This window comes from Meleagris gallopavo, chromosome 3, assembly GCF_905368555.1.
Source record: "Meleagris gallopavo chromosome 3, MGAL_WU_HG_1.1, whole genome shotgun sequence".
In the NCBI taxonomy this organism is placed as follows: Eukaryota; Metazoa; Chordata; class Aves; order Galliformes; family Phasianidae; genus Meleagris; species Meleagris gallopavo.
The window spans coordinates 89,831,029-89,853,178 of NC_139406.1; the positions used below are offsets into that span (position 1 = coordinate 89,831,029).

The 22,150-nt window shown below is 38.5% G+C and overlaps 1 protein-coding gene across 4 annotated transcripts in view; it reads right to left on the reverse strand.

The window, feature by feature from the left end:
• Window positions 1-22,150, reverse strand: part of TRAPPC9 (trafficking protein particle complex subunit 9) — a 467,199-nt gene that overhangs the window by 136,457 nt on the left and 308,592 nt on the right. The gene's annotated exons all lie outside the window — the stretch shown is intronic.

Here is a 22,150-nt window from a genome sequence, read left to right on the forward strand (position 1 = left end):
TTTCCATGTCTTCTAATCAATACTGCTTGATTTCTAGCATCTGGATACTTCTGCAGCAGCTCGAGGAGTTGCCCCTAGGGACAACTCTAATTCAAATGAGAATTTATCAAGCTGTAAGAAAAAAAAAGACCTTTTTTCAGATCTGCACCTTGCCCTCTCCATGCCTATTACCTCCGCATTGCCAGATATCAACTTTCTCTGTCCGAAGATGAAGAAAGGATTAAGTAAACCCTTAATCCACAATTCCCTAGGGACATAAACTGGAGCAGGTGGGAGAAACAGGTGGGAAAACTAGGATAAAAGAACGATGAGACTTCATTAAGCAAACTGTGACCTTCAAGGCCCAACACTGACACAAATATTACTCCTAGAAATCGAATTCTGTAACTTCTGAGCAAAAAAGCCACAAACAACAGCACCTTTTGGAAAAGGCACTCAGCAATACCTTACATTCAACACAGTTCAGCTAAAGCACATACTAGCAGGGTGGACACATCAACTACCCAGGATGTCACTGAAAGGAAGAAAGCTTTGGAAAGCTGAATCCTCTCTTATCTGCCAAGGTCCAACAACTTGTTTGTATTACAGATACACCAATGCTCCATTTTTACATCAAATCCACAAAATGGCAGAAGGGTTGCAATGCTCATAGTTTGTTTTGCGCTAACAATAAAGAAACCAGCAAAAAAGGTTGCGGAGATGAAAGAACTGTACTGGTTTTAAACCAGTGGTGAGATTTCACAATTGGTTGGAAGCTGGAGCTGAAGTATGAATGGATCGTCACAGTAAATAAGTAGAAACAGGCATCTTCCAAAAAACCTGACTTTCAGAACATATTAAAAACAAAATCCTTTTTTTCTTACTTTGAAAACCTGGAGGTGACCCTTCAGGACAACGTGGTGTACTTACAAAGTAACAGTTTGTATTTTCATAAGAGCAAAAACATATCTAAGACCAAAAGTCCATAAAGTTGAAAGGAAACATATGGCTTCTTAAAACTGTGATTAGCATAATTCAATTTTATCATTAGCTTAACTCAGAGGTTAACATATTTCATATTTCATATTACCAGTCGTCTCTGCTACAAGCATGCTGAACAAATATCATATAAATCGCAGAGCCTGACAAGATTTAATAGAAAAAGCTGTTAAATTGACCTATAAATATAACCCATTACAATGCATCAGCTGGTGCTGCCACTTTCTTGGAATCCAAGGAAGAAATTAGGATAGTTGTCTAATACCCACTAGCAAGTGTTTTACATGACCATGGGATTCAGAACTTAAACCCAGGAAAGCAATCCCACATCCAGATTTTTACATCTGAGTGGTGCTTCTACAGCACTCTGAAATTCAGAGAAGGATTTCAACCACTTCCCCTGTTCTCATCATCTCTGATCTGTACGAAGGAACGGTTTACCTCTTTGACAAGTGCACATTTTAAAATCACTGTTTGGAAACCCAACAGTTCTCCAAACCCTGTTCACTTTGAATCTCATTTTCTCTTTGCTGGGGGAGGTATAATTTAATATTTATGATCCCTCTTCCTGCAAGGAAGTATTTGCAATTCTTCTGACAAGTGTTACTGGGTTAATCATCTTTTCTTTCTTGAAATGTAAGTATCTTTTGTTCCTACAAGGTAACGAAGGAGAGTTACTCATCTTCATAATTAATCTTGGATTTTAATTAAACCTATTAACTGAACATGTCAAATGTTTGTCACTTTCAAAGAAGCATAAAAATTACACTTAATAATAAATGTTACTTATCTACATGTTGCCCTGACTTACACTGCAGCCACAGCATCTATAACAAGATCCCTATGCTATTTTATTTGGTATTAATATGATTTATTATGTTATAACAAATGTATTTTATTCACTCCTCTGTACCACCAGCAGCACAAGGATAAATTTCATCTTGAACATGGTGTGTTCTGTACAGTACACTGAAATAAATGAGCTTGCAATGACATATATACACGTTCTGCTATCTTCCTGAACTTTCTGTAATAAACCCAAAATGCACTATTTATGCATCTCATGTCCTGCAACCAGACTAAGCAAATGAGCAACTCACATGAATAACCATAAGAATGTAAGGAAACGTTTGTAAGATCAGAGACAAATTAGTAGGGTAGGGATCTCCTTCCCCTTCTTATTTGAGTATAGTAAAACTGTATGATATGAACAGTGCTGGAAATGAGAAAAAGACTGCTCTGAAAAAATGATCCTAGAAAAGCAGGATGGTAGCTTTCCATGCTAAGTCATACTTAATGCATTTGCTTTTCAAGCATTAATTCCATTTTCTGCTAGAAGCTTGTACTTGCAAACTACCCAGGGTCTAAGTCAACCTCTGTTACAACCTTCTCATATGCCACCACCAGTAACAAAGATCTCAGAAAACTCAACTCAATACCAGCTACATCACACAGCCCTACAGTTCTGAATGCCTCTAAGAGACAGTCAAGACACTCAGGATATCATTCAAGACAATCAGTTTGGGGTAGAAAAGTCACTTCTCAGATAGAGCAAAGCCAGGAGAAAATTGTCCTATCAGACCATTAGTCCAAGGCTGAAAATAATATTAGATGCCACAAGCCATGTTCTGCCATTCCAAATACAGGTGAATTTCTACAACTTTGCCTTTGTTAACAGCAGTGTTTGATGTTAATATATTATTCAGTTAAATAATTCCTCTATATCCTTGTCCCAGTTTTCTCTTGAGAACATAGCAAGATCAATGCTAGTATTTAAACGCAGAAATGTTGCAGTGGATACAGCACCATACACTTCATTGAGGAGGACAAAAGGCCATTATGAGAGGCTACAGTCCTATGCTGTGCCAGGGGAGGTTCAGGTTGGATATTAGGGAAAGTTTCTTCTGAGAAAAAGTGGTGTGGCAATGGCACAGGCTGCACAAGGAGGTGGTGGAGTCATCATCCCTGGAAGCGTTCAAGACACTCAGAGATGTGGCACTGGGGGACATGGCTAGTGAGCATGGTGGGGATGGCTCATGGTTGAACTAGATGATCTTACTGGTCTTCTCCAACCTTAATAATTCTATGATTCTGTGAAAAGAACACATATTTCAATAACAGGTATGAGAAAAGCAGAACCATGAATAAGATTTTAAGAGCAGAATAAAGTTCCTAACTCCATTATCCTAACACCAGCTACTTGAAATAGTAGTCAGCTCTTTCCACACTTCTACAAGCGTAGCAAGGTAATTTTAGCTTTCATTTCTAATTGCCTGTTGGGCAGGAGAGCAAAGCCCATTTGCATTTTGACATTTGGCTGTTAGAAATCAGTGAGTTTGTCTTGATGAGTTTGATAGACATGAAAACGTGGACGCTTTTTAATCAATACAAGAGGAGAAAAGTCTTCCCCCCAAGGTCTAAGATAAATAAAAATTAACTATTTACACAGGGTTCTTTAGATATGAGTATGAAGTACCCTGATTTACACTGTTAAAAGCAACATGAGCAGAAAACTGGTATCTTCACTTAGGTATCCAGGTAAAGAAGAGTTTGTCAGCATTACATGAACAAGATTTTCTACATCTCATATTTTTTGCCAGTTCATATAATCTTGAAGACATGTGAAAGGCCTGAGCTGAGAGATACTAAGCCACTTCTGAGACACCATCACAATTCACATGCTTAATGGATGTATTCTTATTCCATTAAATGGATATTGATTTACCCCATGTAACGAATATTATGAAAGCTTTTTGACACTGACCAGCTTGTAAACTGGTAATCAAAGAGAAACAGCTTTAACAACCAAATATATAAGGAAGTGTTTTTCACAATCAGATAACTGCCAGAGAGAAGACTGAGAATGCCAAAGACATGGAGATGAAGGCTATCATAAAATAGATGGATATTCATACACACACACACAAAATCCAGCTAAACCCTTTCCTCCACTGATTAACCAAGCCAAGGTGACTAAATGGAAGCACTTCAATTTACATGCTTTGGAATTTCAGTGACACACATGATTTTCAGAATTGCGATCATATGTAGAACTAGTCCTTGAAAAGCCACCTCAGTAAATGAATTCAGGGGCAAGAAAAAGCAGATATTGTCATCCATCTAAATAACACTACAACAAAACAAAGAATTATTATTAATACTCAAAGTATTAATAAACCACGTTAATGGACAAAAACAAAATGTTCTGGCCAGAGAGAATTAACACTAGACTGGGAAAAGTGAGATTTCCCACCAGCTTCTAATGTGGTGTGAAATTGCTGATTCAGTGGCAGGACTGACAGTGGGAGGAGTTGCATTACTTGTGGTAAGGAGTCCAGACAGAAGACACTGCAGAAGACCAATGGAATTGGGAGGGAAAAAAGGAAACCTGCAGATGCTTTTGGATAGATTTTCCTAGCTCCAAATGGTAGCTGCACATTCTCAGTTGACTACAGAGGAACATTAAAGATCCCTTTACACTGATTTCAATGACCAAAGGCAAACCTACATCCTTACTTAAACATGTTGACTCTTCTTTTCTCCATTATTTCCCAAATTTACCCCAGGAGGTTATGCAAGCTAGTCAAGAGAGTCTTCCAATCACTATTTTGCTCAGCAATTTAATCCAGTTTTTCGTGGACTTACGGGATTCCCCAGCGCATGCATAAATCTTATCACTGTTGATATACCTTGACTAGATACAAAATATCTCCTAAATATCTCAACCTAGTACAAAAACCTGTTCTTCATAACTGAAGGAAAGTTCCTGTTGACTGTTAACAAATGCCTGGATAGGTTTATTTGGGCATGTAGTAATACAGAAGCAGAACTATTTCAATCGTCTGTGTTGAATAATTATCTAAAAAATAGAAAGGAACACTGATCACAGAAAACACGCACTACAAGTAGCATTTATAGTCAAAGCATCCACAACGCTGTGAAGGTAAAACCCATCACCTCTTTCTGGAAGAACGACTTATTTAAGTAGAGGATGATGGTCTGAGTATGTGAGTAGTTCAGAGCCATCTCATGGAAATTGCTCTCTCTGTCAAAATACAGACGTACGTGTAGCTTGTCATGATATTTTATGGCCACAGAATTGATTTCAGAAACTCAGACCAGTGCTATACATTGGAGGAAAGCTGCTAAAGAGTAAAACCTGCACATACTACAAAAAAGCAAGAAGTGATTTGCTGCTCACAGTCCATAGGAAAATACAGAACCACATTAAAATAATTCACATTTCAGGAAAAAAATAAACAATAACAATGAAGTATACAAACGAGGCTGGATAGCTGGAGTCTATTACTCATGATACAAATGAAGAGTGGTGTAAAACTTCAAGGGACAGACGCTCCCATACCCAGGCAAAGCACCATGCAGACAAGCACATTTGTTTCTTGTGTACTGATAGAAAGGATGCAGAGAAAATGTTACAGATCAGCCAGCCTTATAAAAATGCATGCATGTGCCACTCCAGTTCTTTCTCCCCTCCACTTAGACATCTATTTGGAATATCTAAACACTTTTTATGCTAAAAAAAAGTTTGTCTCCTTTTTCTTCTGCAGAAGATATCGAGTAAGGAATCTCGTGGTGACTCACTTCAAGAGAAGCAGATGGATATTTTTGTTCTGATTATCTGATGTTGTCCCACATACCGGTGCTGATTAACTATTACTGCTTAGCATATGAAAAGACAAAGTCCAGAAGCGCAGCCCTTTCATTACTTTGCCAGTTCACATGTACTTTAAACAAATAATTAAAATAATTCCTGCATCCTAATAGTGATAGAAATGAAAGAGTAATCATCAGTTTATGGGCCTCATTACGCTCACCCAGCATATATGCTCATATCTAAAATGAGATGAGATGAAGGGTAAAATCAAGGAAACATTTTCCCTTCTTTTAGAAAATGGTCCAGAAGGAAAGGAAGAACCAAGGCAAATTTCCCCTTGCTCATCTACCCTGAGAGACAGCACATGTACATACACGCATACACATACTTACCAAAAATAATCCTAAAATGCTTTTATCTTCTGCCTTTGTCTTTCTCTATTAAATTATACAGTTCTGTAATAACATCAAACTAGTATGATAACATGTCCCAAAAATTCACAGAATTACACGTATGTATATAATACTTCAGATAGAATCATAGCATCACAGAATGGCTTGGGTTGGTAGGGACCTCAAAGCTCATCCAGTTTCAATTTCCCTGCCACCCACCAGACCAAGATGCCCAGGGCCCCATGCAACCTGATCTTGAACACCTCCAGGGATGGGGTATCCACATCCTCTCCAGGCAGCTTATGCCAGGACCTCACCAAGCACTGAGTGAGAAAATTCCCACTGACATCTAATCTAAATCCCCTCTCTTTTAGTCTGAAACCATTCCCCTTGTTCTGTCACTATCTACCTGGGTAAAAAGTTGATTTCCCTACTGCTTATAATTCCCTTTAAGTACTGGAAGGCTGCAAGGAGGCTCCCTGCAGCCTTCTCTTCTTGAGACTGAACAAGCCCAACTCCTTCAGACTGTTTTCATAGGGGAGGTGCTCAGCTCTCTGATCATCTTCATGGTCCTCCTCCGGACCTGCTCCAAAAGCTCCGCATCTCTCCTGTTCTGGAGGCCCCACGAATTCAATGCAACACAATAATAATAATAAAATATCTAAATGAGAATATAATCAGCTGAGTTATATTCCCCTAGAAAGATTAAAATATGTAGCAGGCAGTTATTTCTTTGGGATGCAAAAAGGAGAAGAGTGGTATGTATTGTTTAACAAATCAATACAAGCTTTTTTGGAGCTGCAGATTAATTTATTGCCTCGCTTTCAGTTCAACCCATTTCTAACCAGATGGGCCTACATTCATTTTGAGCTTTTTTTGGTAGAGGTGACAGAAATAGACACAGAATATTAAGATCTTCTGAAAGGTGAAAAAGGAAAAGCCATATTCAGAAAATGTTATGGTGTAAACAGAGCAAAGTGATTAGGTATCACAGAATCACAGAATCCTAGAGGTTGGAAGGGACCTCCAGAGATCACTGAGTCCAACCCCAACTCTATCACTGTTATGCCTTCAAAGGTACTTTATTCAGGAGATTTTATGGCATCTGCCCCATCAGCTTACTAACAATGTAAATCTGTGCCTTACAGCTCAGAAGCCTGAAAGGACATTTGGGACTGAAACCAGATGATCTTTGAGGCCCCTTCTAACCCAAGCCACTCTATGGCATGGCTCCCACAGATCCTGAAAAGACACAGCCATTCATGGCCAAGTGATCACCACACAGCTTTTGTGCTCCTTACATCAGTGAGATGCGGAATACTTAATTTCTTGCATACTAAGCTGATGCAGCAAGGACAAGCACTTTCTGAAGATGACTCAGCACTGACTTGCTAGGGAAAGATGTTCTGATATTCCAGTGATGACAGGTATATAAAGTGTAGACACGGAGGTATTCACATCATATATAAAGAAATAAAGTGAAGCATCTAGAACAAGATTAAATGACCAGATTAGACAGACAGCAGATTCTATTTTTAAAGTTCCAATAATAACCACCTATGAGAAAACAAAATAATAGTGCTTCAGGAGATGAAAACTCCAACCAGCTGTCCAGTGTGCTCCTGAGCTTAAGGGACACTGACAGAATAGAATGAGAATTTAAAAAATATTTTGATCACTGTTATATATACTGGAAATTATAGCTTTCTTAATAAACTATCCATTGACACATAATTCTGCTGTAATTCTGAAAGTACTGACTGGTGCTTTCTCCATTTGCTTTATGTTTTAGAATTCATTATCCTAAGAAAGGCCCAGGACTGCCTATGTCTCATTTGGGCTGGGTTTGCAATGCATGAAGATGCAGCAGTTGGGCTACAAGGAGACACATCGAAATAAGAGATGCGATTGCACACATCAGTTATTTCTTCTCACAGATCAGCATTCTGGATGTTACCCCTGTTGTCAGTTGGATTTTATGCATTTATTTTACTACTAGGAGAGCCTGCAGAGTCTAAAGAAGGGACAAAATAAATGAGGGGGGGAAAAAACCCACAAAATCTTTTCCACGCTCAACTGCTAAATTCTGAACTTCTGTTTCTGTTCCTTGGAGACAAGCAGTAATATTTCTGGTTTTGCAGAAGCAGCTCAGAAACGTGTGAAATACTAGACATGACTGGACAACATCCATGCAGCTCCATGCTGTATTTTTGTCTGTCTCTTTTCCCATACAGAACAGAAGGCCTCTCGCAGAGCTCGGGGGCAGGTGATCGATGCCAGGCAAAGTGCAAACCTCGCCGGTCCCGTGACACAAGCTGAACAAATAATTAGCAAACCCGCAGTCCGAGTGCTGAGTGGCGAACACCTCGCAAAGCTTTCTCCTCCTCTTCCAGATGGATTAATCTTTAAAGATAACTTGCTTTTCTTTTCCAGCGGGGAAAGAGTGGGGACAGACTTCCAAAAATAGGCTAGCCTGTCACAACTGCTAACTGTCACACAGAACTGAGATTGGAGCTGATCTCCTGGGGAGGTGGCTGAGAACAGAGGGGAGTAAGGAAGGAGAGAGAAAGAGTAATTCCTCTTTCCATAGCACAGTCAGAAAGAAAATGAATAGGCGAACTGTGATCAATCACAAGTAATACAAAAGCCAAAAATCAGTCTTTCCAAGCAAAACTACATAAATGTATCAGTTTACCATCAATTATTAGCAAAAGTGCTGTATTACAGAGCATCAAAGCTGAAGCCCAAATGTACTCTCTGTCCAAGGTCTCACGGGGACAAATGCAAGATTATTGCCTGTTTAAACAAATTGACCCGGCAAATTAAAGCAAAATGCTCTCTTTAAATTCAATTTTCAAATGCTGTTCTAAAAAGGCTCCTGTCCATGTGGCTTCTGCAACAGACAGACACACTGAAGTCACAAGATGATTAGGAAAAAAATATGCTCAGCCTTTTATGAGATCAGGTACTACCCAGATTAAATAAACAAAAGGTTATGTAGAAAAAAATACAGAAATAATCCCACTTAAATCTGAGCAAAAATGTGCTCAACACTAAACAATTAAACTTACAAGAGAAATAGAAGGAAAACCTACAACTGCATCATTATTAAATGGACAAGAGCATAATCTCATTCTGCAGTGATCTTAGCCCTGTGCATCTAACGCATTCATTTTATTAAGAGGTCTGAAGCGGAATATTTGAAAACAGAAATCTTATTAAGAAAGTCTTCATCATCCTTCTTGGCATTTTTCCTTCCCATTGCATGAAGGAAATGCATTTTTACTGTATAATCTTTGCCAATAATGGACTGATCTTTTTTCACTGCCTGCCTTAGTCACATGTTGCTGTGGAACACTAAAAATGCACTCTGTTAAACTGCAGCACCGGGTGTCTGTGCATCTGTGCACAACGCTGATAACGACATCTCGGCATCAGGCAAAAAAAAAGAAAAAAAAGAAAAGACAACATGAAACTGGATATCATCACTAATCCATGAATTTAATTTCCTTTGCTTACTATCAGTAGGTTTTGTTGCATGAAACATTGATTTGTGAGTTGTGGCACTGAGGGCCAAGGTTTGGTGGTGTTGGGTTGATGGTTGGACTAGACGATCTTCGTGGTCTTTTCCAACCTTAATGATTCTATGGTTCAATAGACTGAGATACCAATCAGTGAAAATTATTCAATTTTTTGAATAGTGACCATACCTACAGGCCCTATCAGTGACATCATTGTGATTTGAGGTGCTGGTTCCCAACAGAATTAACGGCCTCTGCCTGAAGGTCATCTCTTTCCCTTTCTTCAATGTGCTGTTTCATATATGCTCTTGCTTTGCTCAATCACAGTAGCTAAATTCTATTATTGCTTGAAGCCAATATGAAGAGTTGTTTTGCTTAAGCAATGAATGTTTAGTACAACCTTATTTATTACCATTCCATGTGGGTAAATGCTTCAGTGCTGCGCACCAAGTGGTTGCAGGTCCCACCACTGAACCTCATACGCTGAACCTCATCAACAGCTGGATCAAGGCATGATCTTCTACTCAATGTCTGTTATAATTCATTGAAATGAGGTTGATTTTATAAGGAACATTGATGAGTAATGACACTGTCAACAGACACCAGCATTAAAGTTATCATAGATAACCAGGGGCTCTCAATACAGCTCTATTGGTTTCTTCATTCCCTTCAAACTAAAAGTATGCAAATAAAAGCCTACTTAAAGAAATCAATCAATAGCCAGTGACCAATTTTTGTTCACTACGCTATACAATACACTTAATTCCTGAAATCAGAGTCTGAAAACTAGCACAAGAGAAATGCAAACATGGTTGTGGTATCTTCAAACCGAGCCCTAGCCCAGAGCCTTGTATGTTCAAATGGTGTTTATGAGAGATTTTATTATGAGATGTAGGGCTCATCCATATCATGAACAGGTACAGAGATAACTGTTGGAAAGAATTTATTAACAACATGCATGGCAACTTGCTGCAACCCAAAAGACCACAGAGAAAACTCACTCAGACCACAAAAGAATTGAGTTATGGACAAAATAAAAGTTTCTCCTGGATCCCCCGAATAAAAGTTTCTTCTTATACTTCCCCTGGAGTATAAGAAGAACATCATCTGAGAACAGAACTAGAGTCAGAAGGTAATTACACAGGCTCAATCCTTGAGTAAACACAGTGTTTAGATGGCAGCATGTAGGTATGTTGATACTGTTTTCAGATACTAACACTTTCTTAATACATGCAGGTTAGAGAGAACTGACACACACAGGTTCCCATGGCAGTGATTTCTGGTCATCATTTAACAAATTAAAGGAGAGAGAGATCAACTGTCCAAATCTAGTCATGACTAGACCAACTTGTAAGTACTCTGCTGTTTTTATGTTAAGGATACTCATGAAATATTGGTGGGCTACTAAAAAGAAGAAAAGATAAAGCCAAGGATTTCTAATAGATGAGTTGTAAGAGATCAAATCATTATGGCAAACAATTTGCACAAAGTGGGGCATTTGGAAACAATGACAGCAGTTTCTTCCCTGAATTGAATCTACTTAAAGATACTTTTTTCAGGCAGATGGCAAAGAAAAAATAAGTAATAAGTACAACATGGCCACTTTCTAACTTCTCTCCTGAAATACCTTGGCAGCCTCAAAAACTGGCACACTCTATGACTTCAGGGACCAATACTCCCCAAGAATGCCCACATTATATATGGTCACCCTAATGAAAGAGACAGAGACAACAAAAACTCCTTTGCAGTGGGGAAGTGCAACCTCTCGATTCCACATTTCTAGATGGAAGAGTGGGATGGGAACAACAGCTCTGGCATACTGAAGTTGGACTGAAAAAAAAAACCCACCTCTTTTAGTTACTTGCTCAAGTTAAATCAAAAGAATTGCCAAATTGCTTGGATACCAATATGCATTTACCAAATCAAAATACTGATTCATTGCTCTTCACTGGAACAAGCTGCTGGCTATTACAATTTGCCAATTGTCTGCTCCCACCTTTCCATTACTGAGATAGTAATGCATGTATCACAAAGGTTTTGAGAAAGTGACAAAGATTTTTGGCTACTGATAAACAGTGCTGCACAATTTACAAGACCAGAAGGTTATTTCAAGACAAAACTGCCATGAAACACCATCATTTAAATAATGAATGGCTGTGCTTGCTTGCTTATTTTCTTTCTCCTAAAATAATTTTTCTTGCTTTCTGTCAGTTGGCAACAAATACATCTTAACATTTGCATTTCAAGCAAGAAGACAAATTCAGACAGTTGCTCCAAAAGGACTGGAAAATGTGTTATAAACTGTATGATACGTACAAACCTATCAAAGATGCCCAAACTTAGCCAGACAGGGGACGTATTAGTAGTTTGTCAGAAGATCAGGAGGAACCTTAATTTTGCTTAAGAGAGTTTGGAATTACTCTTCTCTTTGATTTGGAAACACTGCTTCTTTTCCTTTCTTTCTTTTTTTTCAATCACCAGCAGTCACTGTGGAAATTGCAGGCAAAAGTATTCAAGCCAAGAATGCCCATCCCCTTCAGGCATTATTAAAAAGGTCCAACTTTTCATTATTATTCAGTGTAATTATGTGAACTAAAAACTAGTTCAAATATGATTGGTGTTTAAGCTTGCAAATAATTAATACCTGTCTGAGACTTAATCAAAAAGGAGTATGTACATATATGGGACAGAAGGAAAAAAATACCCAAACCAGAGTTTTTGTACGGGCCTTTGACTGTGAGTTGCCTATGAAGTCATGCTCAAGCATTCTGCCTGGTTAAGTTTGCTCTCTCATGGTCTCAAAATTTATCTTATTTAGAAACTGTCTCAACTGATTTCTCCTGGTGGAACATGGCCATTTGCCGAAGAATATCCAAGTCTGAAGGCCATAGCTGCAGGGTGCTCTGCCTCCTTCCCAAATGGAAAGCACCACAGAGTTAGTCTCCTACATCATAAAAGCTACCTCCAAGGCCTTATCAAGCTAGCAACAAAAGAAAACACAGTGAACAAAACCACACAGGCACACTCCTGGATTTTTACAATCTTAAGATCATAAATGATTCTAACCATGGTTCCTCCACTGACTTGCCACCACGTAAGATAACCATATAAACCATGACATATGTTGGCACTTGAAATAAATAATGTGTGTGCTATAAATAATAAATATAAGGCATAAAATAATCACAGAATCACAGAATGGAATCATACAATCACCAAGGTTGGAAAAGATCTCTAAGATCATGGAGTCCAACCATCCACCTATCACCAATATTTCCCCAATAAACCACGTTCCTCAGTACAACACCTAAACGTTTCTCAAACATCTCCAGGGATGGTGACTCAACCTCTTTCCTAGGCAGCCCATTCCAGTGCCTGACTACTCTCAGGGAAGAAAATTTTCCTATTTTTTTCCTAATGTCCAACTTGAACTCAGTCTAGAAAACTGGACATGCAAATTTTGCAATTTCAAATGCAAGCGCCCATATATGTATATACATACATAGAGAGAACATATAAACCATACAGCACAGTTGGTTTTCAGTTTTAGATGCTGCAATGCTTGGTGGGTGCTTTTAGAGAATGTTTGCATTATTTTATCCCTTTGCCTCTAAAACAGGATCTCTGTGAAAAGAAATAAAATATACCAAGGGTTTAACTTTTTTTTTTTCTCTGAACATCCAGCAATTCCTCAGAGAATTATTGTTCATTGCATTCAAAGAAACAAAATAAATCCGCCACAGCTAACTACTAAGATCCTCCCATTCCTAAATAAATCCTAACTGTTGTCCATGTCCAACACAAGAGAATACTAAAAAGCAAAACCACAGCTATTCAGATTACCTTGAATTTTACACAAAGAGAATGTTAGAAGCACAGAAGAAAGCCACTAAGGTATTTTACTGAGGAGTTCTCCAGAGTAGCAAAAACACAATACAGGAAATCTAGATGCAAGAAAATAGATTTTTCACCCATTTTTAGTTTTGTTGCTGTTGTTGTTGTTTTAAATGATGTGATATTTTTATTATATATTAATAGATAGGAAGATTGGTCATCTTCTATTGACAGAGGGTGTACAAGATGACCTCCAGAGATCCTCTCCTTTCCAGATGAAATTATTATATGGAAAAGAAATTAGTAAATTAAAGGTTGAAGTGAAGGTGCTAAATCCCTATTGAGAAAATATCTTCCTTGAAAAATTTATAGCAGCATGATGCAAGTCACTCTAAGAGAATCTCTGTCATGTTCAAAGATTCTATGCATTCAGAATTTTCCATATTTTATACCTTAAGATCTTCTTTTTATGTACTAAGGCAACCTTTCATTTTTAAAAGGCCTTTCACAAGATCATTTCAAATGGGCAATTCTAATGGTCTTTCAAACACAGCTCCAGGAAGAGACTCAACTTACATAGCTTCAAGCAAAGAAAATGAATTTACAGGCAGCAATTTTCTCCTTATGCTCCATTTTATTCCAGAATATAACATTAATTCAAAAGGACTATAAGTACAAAAAATTAATGCTAACATCTATTTCTTCTACCTAATAATAGTGTCAGAAGAAGATGAAAGAATTAAACTACAAAACCAAGCCTCATACAATTACTCCTTGCATTTATGTCTGTAAGGATATGTTAATTCAGTGACTTTTGGCTACATTTTCCCTCAAAATCTGAAATAAATACCAGGACAAATTGGCAAGATACAAAATAATCCTCCCTAAACTGTGATCCTCCATCAGGCCACAGAGATAAAATCCCCAAACATCAGTTACTGAAAGAAATAGGCAGAAAGCAATCATGTCACTACAACTCAGTGGACTAAAGCCATCACTATAGATAGCTGCAGGACCTAAGAGATGACAGAGGTGGGTGTAAAGCTCACACAGCTGAGGCTGTACCCAACACCTCAATCAAAACAGGACATAAATCCAACGCAATAAATCCTCCCTTGGGGTAAAAAAAATTGGGTGTCTGTGTATATGTATATATATACGTCATTAATTATAGGCAAAAAAAAAATCCTTCAAAATCACAGAATCATAGAATGGCCTGGGTTGAAAAGGACCATACTGATCATCCAATTACCCTGCTATGTGCAGGGTAACCATCCACTAGATCAAGCTGCTGAAATCACTTTAAAATTTTCACAACTTCCAATTCTTCACTGCTTGTTGCCTTTTTCTACTCTTATGAAAAAAATAAAAATAAAAATGACAACACTGATGCTAAAACAATTTTTGCCTGAGAAATTAGAAATATTGGCAACCAGGCAGTGAGTATTCAGTCACCAGGCCTCCATTTTAAACTGTAATCACTGGTATGTTTCACCAATATATGAGGATACTGAAGTTGAGTGCTTAGCAGAGGAAACCCAATACAATGAACAAACCTCAAGGAAAAGTTTATCAAGATAAATGGTGGAGTCACTGTCCCTGGAGGTGTTCAAGACACCTGTCAATGTGGTACTGAGGGATGTGGTTAGTGGGCATGGTGGTGATGGGTTGGCAATTGGACTGGATGATCTTAGTGGCCTTTTCCAACCTTAATGATTGTGTGATTTTAATGTCTTTTAACACAGAGACAGAAATTTATTCCATTGTTTAATCTCTCTTGCGGGCTGCACATCTGAGGAAGATGATGGCATCAAATTCAGCAGCATCAGGTCCCAGCTCATGCACCACACTCCTCCAAAGAACTGCTCATCTCTTTTTTCTTTCAGGTTCATAAAAACTCCAATCCCAGTGGCCTTAGAAGGACAACTTAGGCACAGACATTAAATATGCCCTCAGTACCTTGCAAGAATGCAGCAAGATGAATACCATGCAGAACACTAATCCTAACCCTAGTCCTAACCCTAACCATGTTAGAACTTATTTTTGTCCTATTTTTTTACCTAATCAATGAGTGAACAGAGTGATTTTCTTCTCAGGATCTGGGCTTATTTTTAAAACATGATTAATGGACATAATGGAGAACTGGCTCTTACACTTGACGGAGAATAAAAATTCAACCAAACGCTCTACATTAAAAAATGCATAAGTATAACTAGAGCAAAAACAAGGCAGTTATGTTCTGCAATGTCATCTCAGGTCTGCTCTAAGGCAGCATTAGCAAACTAAGATATATTTAGAAAAAAATAGGGTGGTGGTATACATCTGATGTGCTCAAAACCTCATAGGAATGGAACTAGGATCTTAAAAAGACAGTCTTTTATGTTCACCCCTGCTTCTCAGCTTTCTGAAACGTCAGCAACCACGGCTGACATCAGCAGACTTATTTTCATCACCAAGAAATACCAAAAAGTAATATGCTTCCATCAAACTTAGTATTTCAAAAAGACAACATTCATGCACTTTGACATCAGCTATAGCAACAGAAAGGTTGCTCTTACCCACCCAAGAGATTCAGGAAGTATGGTTACCACTTCTTAACCCTCTCAGGACATTAAAATCAGGAGTTGTGGTAGGAAGGAGGGGCAGCACCAATCTCAAACAACGTCAAGACAGTATTCTGAAGCAACAACTGGGGCAACACATATGATTTAAGAAGAAAAAACTATTTAGCTACTCTTAATTTGGTGCTAGCAAAATGGACCAACAAACCAAAGTAACCCCCGTGAAATTTAAACATTGTTTTGTGAGCACAGAGATGTGAACTTTGGTCACCTTCAAGCACATCACGGTTTCTTCCATCTAGGCAAGCACAGTGTCTGCTGGATAAAAAGATGTCTGTCTGCTTTCCTCCACTCTCCCAGAAGAAGTGTCTGCAGCAGCTTAATTATCAAGTTACAAATAAACATATTCAGCTTGGTGCATACATTCAATTATAGATAATGAGCTGTAGACAAAAGCTACTGAACTATAACTGATACTGTAAGAGCCAGTACACAACAAGCAATGATTAAATGATACGGACTGAGGACAAGAAAAGAAATTCTTATTCTTCCCTTGAAAAGCATGCAAAGCAAGGAGATTTTCTGGAGAAGTGGTATTTCTTTATACCTATTATTTTCCCTAGTCTCATCCATTTTTTTCACTAAATTACAGTGAAAGTTCAAGTGGTACTCAAAATTTTCACTCTTTGTTTGTCATTTCAGCGAGATGTTTACAAATAAAAGCTTACAGTGTTTGCTAAAAGTTGAACTTCATAGTGCTATGAGGATGCAATGCAACATGCTATATGCTTGCAAATAAAACCTAAGAGGAAGGGAAGCCTGAAGGCACACTTTGTTAACTTCAGTAGTTAACTGTAATGATAAACTAAATAAACTCCAAATATAGAAAGTCAGGAAATACAGTCTTGCAGAGTGCCTTAAAGGAAATGAACATATCAAAAGTACAGGCAGGGAGAAATGAAGTCAGTGGAAAACTGTGACGTCTGTCCAATGAGTCGGGCACAGATTAATCTTTTCCAGCTCCAAATTGATTTACAGACACCACATGTAGTGTTTTAAATGCTGTGAATGGCTGTGAAAATGTTTTGCTCTCTAAGATTCATGACATAAGAAGTGTTTCTTACATTACTCTTTTCTCTTTCCTTATAAACAGAGTTTTCATTTGCAATACCATTTGGATTCAGGGGTTCCTCATGCAACTTTATCAGAAATAAGGTTACTTTATCACTTCAAAAACGGCTTTTGCACCATTCCATCTGAAAGGCTTGCTGTAATTCTTCATCCTGGAATTAGTTTCTTCAGATTCGAAACTTAAAATTATCTGTAAATGTTAACAGTTGCTTCTTTTCATTGTCATTCTGGTAGTTTTAATACTACCAGAAAATTTAATTCATCATAGTTTTTTTGCATTGGTCAAATCAGTTCAGACTGCACTCTCTCGATAGAACAAAACTAAAATCTCAAATACTGACTCCACATATAACACAGGAAAACTAGCAGCACATACGAGCAGAATCCCATAGGGCTTTTGCAAGGTCTGTTTCACTCTGTTGTCTACTGTTAGAGGAAAACTGATTGCTTTAACCATGACCTATGGCTGTCTTTAACAAGACCACAGCCATGACCTACAAGCATCTCAGTATGTGGCATGGCCAGCCCTGGCTTTACTGTGGTGAAGGGGAGCAAGAAACACTGGAGAACTGGATTTGACTTTCAAAGTCTACCTCCTTCGAGTCATCACAATGCTGACAATGTGCTATAGCTAGAAATGACAGGCATTCCTTTTAGGGTATGTGTAAGTACGTTCCACCAGCAGCCAAGGAAAGTCCACCTCAGACAAAATATGTTTTCCAGTAATACTGGAGAACATTTCTTTGACAAAAAACAGTTGCTTTCTCATCAATACAGCCCAGCTGTCAGACAGCCATAGAGTTGTTGAAATTACTGCTCCTTGAGTAACAGCTTCAATAACACTTTCACTGCAGTCCACGCACAGCTTTGTTGTGTCTACTCTACAAGCCATAGTGCTCTGCCTCCACAGGTCAAGTTGACCCTGTCCTTCTCATGACAGCTGATGGCTCTAGTACTGTATATGGACCCACATATCTCATTCAATCTGGCAAATTCTAAAACTGGCAACTGCCTGCCACCGTCCTGGTCTTAAGGCAGGGATGAACGCCTTTCTCTTTGAAGATGCTTGACAGTTGCAGTCCCATGATTACACACAGAGAGAAAGACTGGGATAATGCAGGGTACAATCAAATCAACAGAAAGTAGAGTTTGTGGCAGAAAAAAAATTGAATTTGTTGCATGGAAGCATACAACCCATTGATTACAACATACACAGCATCACGCATCAGACTTTCTAACCAGTGAAAACCAAAGAACTTTTAGCATGGAAGAGCTTTAGTGTTCGGATTCCTTTTCTCCCGTTTTTTGTAGTATGGGATTTAATTTGTCTCTTTGAATGATCTGGTTCTTTCTCAGCTGTGTCAATTTCTTGCTAGTGCTCCAATCTCAGCAGCAGTGATGCTTAGTACATTTGCCTGCTATGTACTGTCTGGCTTCCCAAAAACTGAAATGCTCAAAATTCAGATGTCAGAGCTGGCCTTATCCAGGCTGCAATTAAACTCATCAATCAGTGATTAGCAATTAGAGAGCAGATAATCTGGCAGTCTTTCAAAGGATTGGAAATTGGTCATTTGCATGGCTTGGAGATCAAGGTTTTAGAATGAGTATTCAGATAACATTTGTCTGGAACAGGTCACCCACAGAATCTGCAACATCTCCATTCTCATAGACATTTATCACCCTGATGGACCAACATATCTGACCCGATCTGCTTGCAACAGCTCCCCTCTGAAGAGGAGATGGGACCAGATGACCACCAAAGATCAACCACAATGTCTACAACTCTATGGATGTTTAAATTTTCACGAATATCTGCAACCAACATAAAAAAACAATATCCACAGAAAATCATTCCTCTGGCATTCCACAAAAGGCTACTGAAAATGAATAGATGTAACTTGGAAAGTCAGGACAACAACACAAGTGGAAAAAACTCAGAGATCAATCAGACAGGTCTTCTGGCTCTATCACTGCTGTTCACAAAACCACTTCTTTTCTTTTTTCATGCCTCAATCTCATCTGAAGGCTTAATTTCAATTCATCCTTTGTGCCAGCCACATTTAGAACCTGTTACAGGATGAGCTAATTGTGATGACTCCATCACTGCATAGAATATTTTGAAAAAGTTAGCATACTCCAAAAGGAAAAGAAAAGCAACCCACAGACTTGCTACTCTAAATACTGTGTAAGTACATAAAGCTAAAATTGATATATAATATTCTCATTCCATTATAATTGACACATCATTTTAAATAAACTACTGTTATAACTCTAGGAACATTTGTGCTTTAAACAATTGCTGTTCCCAAGAACGTTGCACAGCTTTTTTTCTTCCTCATTTCTTTCATGTAACATAAATAAGACAGAAAAGCAATGTATCTCCTCAATGAAATTACAGAATAAATTCCATTAAGTCCCCCAAAAGTAACACACAGATGAGCACATGGAAGCTCTGAAGTACAAATGTATATCCTGAGGCAAGCAGCAATGGGCAGAGATTGCAAAGATTCTTGTTTCAATTATTTTTCTTGTGCTAAAATCTGGTAGTCATTGACAAACTAAGTCACAGGAATACTGAAAACTCTTCCCCCAGTCTCACTAATTATCTCAACTACATTCTACTTACAAACAGCTTTTAACTGTGCATTGCCTCTGATGTATCAAAGAACAACAATAAATAAATAAATAAATAATAAAATAAAAACTAAGCAAACAAAAAACCCACAGAAGCAGTAGGAACTATGGCAAACCAAGGTGGCACCTATCCTTCTATGAGTAACATACGATGGTAAATAGAAGCAGCAAGCACCAAAATAGTGTATCTCTGCCAAGAAATGCACTTTCACTCCTGTCATAGTTTCACAACGTACTTGTAGAAGAGAGAATTACTGTAAGGAGTGTCTGAAAACTCACGTGATGTATTTGAGACTGAATTCTTAGCAACAGGATCACTGTTGACCAGAATAAGTCTTCAGCTGCTGGAGCAAGCATGGGGTGTCCGCCACATCTCTGCACAACCTGTTTCAGTGCTTCACTGCCCTTACTGTAAAACACTTTTTCCTTATAATCAGTCTAAATCTCTCCTCTTGTAGTTTGAAACCATTTCCCCTTGTCCTACCAGCACAGCCTCTGGAGACTTTCAGGTCTCCTCGGTGCTTTCTTTTATCCAGGCTGAACAGCCCCAACTCTCCCAGTCTGTCCTCGGAGAAGAGGTGTTCCATCCCTTGGATCATTTTTGTGCCCCTCCTCTGAACACACTCTATCAGATCCATGTCTCTCTTGTACTGAGGACTCCACATCTGGATGCTGTACTCCAGGTGAGGCCTCACCAGAGTAGAGGGGCAGGATCACTTCCTTTACTCTGCTGACCACACATTTTTTGATGCAGCCTAGGATACTTTTGGCCTTCTGGGCTGTGAGGGCACATTTGTGTCTCGTGTCCAGCTTCCCATCCACCAGCATCCCCAGGTCCTTTTCAGAAGGGCTGTGCTTCATCCTTACGTTTGTACTGATAGTGGGGGTTGCTTAGACCCAGGTGCAAGATCTTGCACTTGGATTAATATTCGTATGATTTCAGAGAGGGCCCAAAGTCCTCAAGGGGGTTGTTGAATAGTATTTGTGAGCAGCTGAGGGATCCTACCGTGAATCTGTGCAATAATGTAAATTAATTTGGTAATATGTTTGTCATCTTCCATTCTGTCTTGTCCACGGTGCCTGGGCAATACACTGAATTCAGCTCATTCCAATTAGCCAACACTGAATAAAAATATCTGAGATACATTTTTATATCTGAGTAAATATATTGAGATCAGGCAAGACCTTGTTGTAGTAGAGCCACAGCACATTCTGAATGAGGAATGAAAGATCTTTAACAGCCTCTAGGTGAAATAACACACAACAGTAACTTCACAAAATCACAAAGGCCAAAAGCAAAACACACGTGTGAAACAACTTAATGTTACTCCCCTTGAACTCATCACTTGATTTCAGCTTAGCTGAAGCCATGGACCTGATTTCAGCAGTGTGAAGGACACTGAGAAGATGAGTTGCTGTCAGACAGATTTGCAGACCCAAGCAAGCTTGGGACTTCAGGCTCAGACAAAAAGAAGCACGGATCTTTGCAGCCTGTGCTGCATGAGTTGCCTGGAACTGCATTTCACTGACTAACAAAAACTACTAAGCATGGGCTAACAGGGAACGCAACTATAAGCCACATCTTAGGCTCAGGAGAACTTAGCGTGACCTTCCAGATGAGTTCTTCAGAGCCAGGTAGGTGGACTGATCTACACTGTGGGTCATGATCACAATTTTGCATATGGTTCATCTTTCAAATACAAAACTAACTTGGTTAACACTTCCTGTAACAAATCACACCTCTTGAAGTCATTTGACAGCTTTGTCAATCTTCATTTTATCTATTCTGCTAAAAATAAGAAATTGTCTGCGTATTTTTCAAGTAGTTTGGCCACAAAAGAAATCCACTTAAATAATCAGCACTGAGATCTTTCCACTGGTACACATGTATTATTCATTTCTACATAATCTCAACAGCTTGCTTAACATGCCAGAGCTTCTCTAACTTTCCACAAAAAGGCTGACAGAGAACTTTTTAAGAACATACAAATTCAGTTTAGTTCATGTGCTAAAGGCCTTAAGCATAACAAATCATGGGAAAATCCATCAGATGAAAGTTTGACTGATAATTTCTCAGTTCATCACAAAACCACAGACTCTCTCTATTGTTAGAAATGGATAAACTTGTTTGCATTTGCACTTTCCCTGTTCCATGTGAATAAAAAATAAAGTAACTCAAATAAAATGCTGACCTTCTGTTTGCAAATGATTTAAAAGTCTATCATATAAGATAGTAAAAACATTCATCTTGCTTCAAAAGGCATAAATTTAAAATGGAAAAATCCTTATAGAAGTATGTCAAATACTGCAGAGTGCTACTGCAGAGGAAGGGGAATGAGTGAGAAACTTCAGCCTGTTATTTGGGGCAATAGGCTGGGTACAGGGATCTTTTTCAAGGACAAGCCTGTGGGGGAAAATAAACCACCACATTGTATGCTACATCTCACTCTCTTGGCGGTCACAGAATCATAGATTCACAGGAGG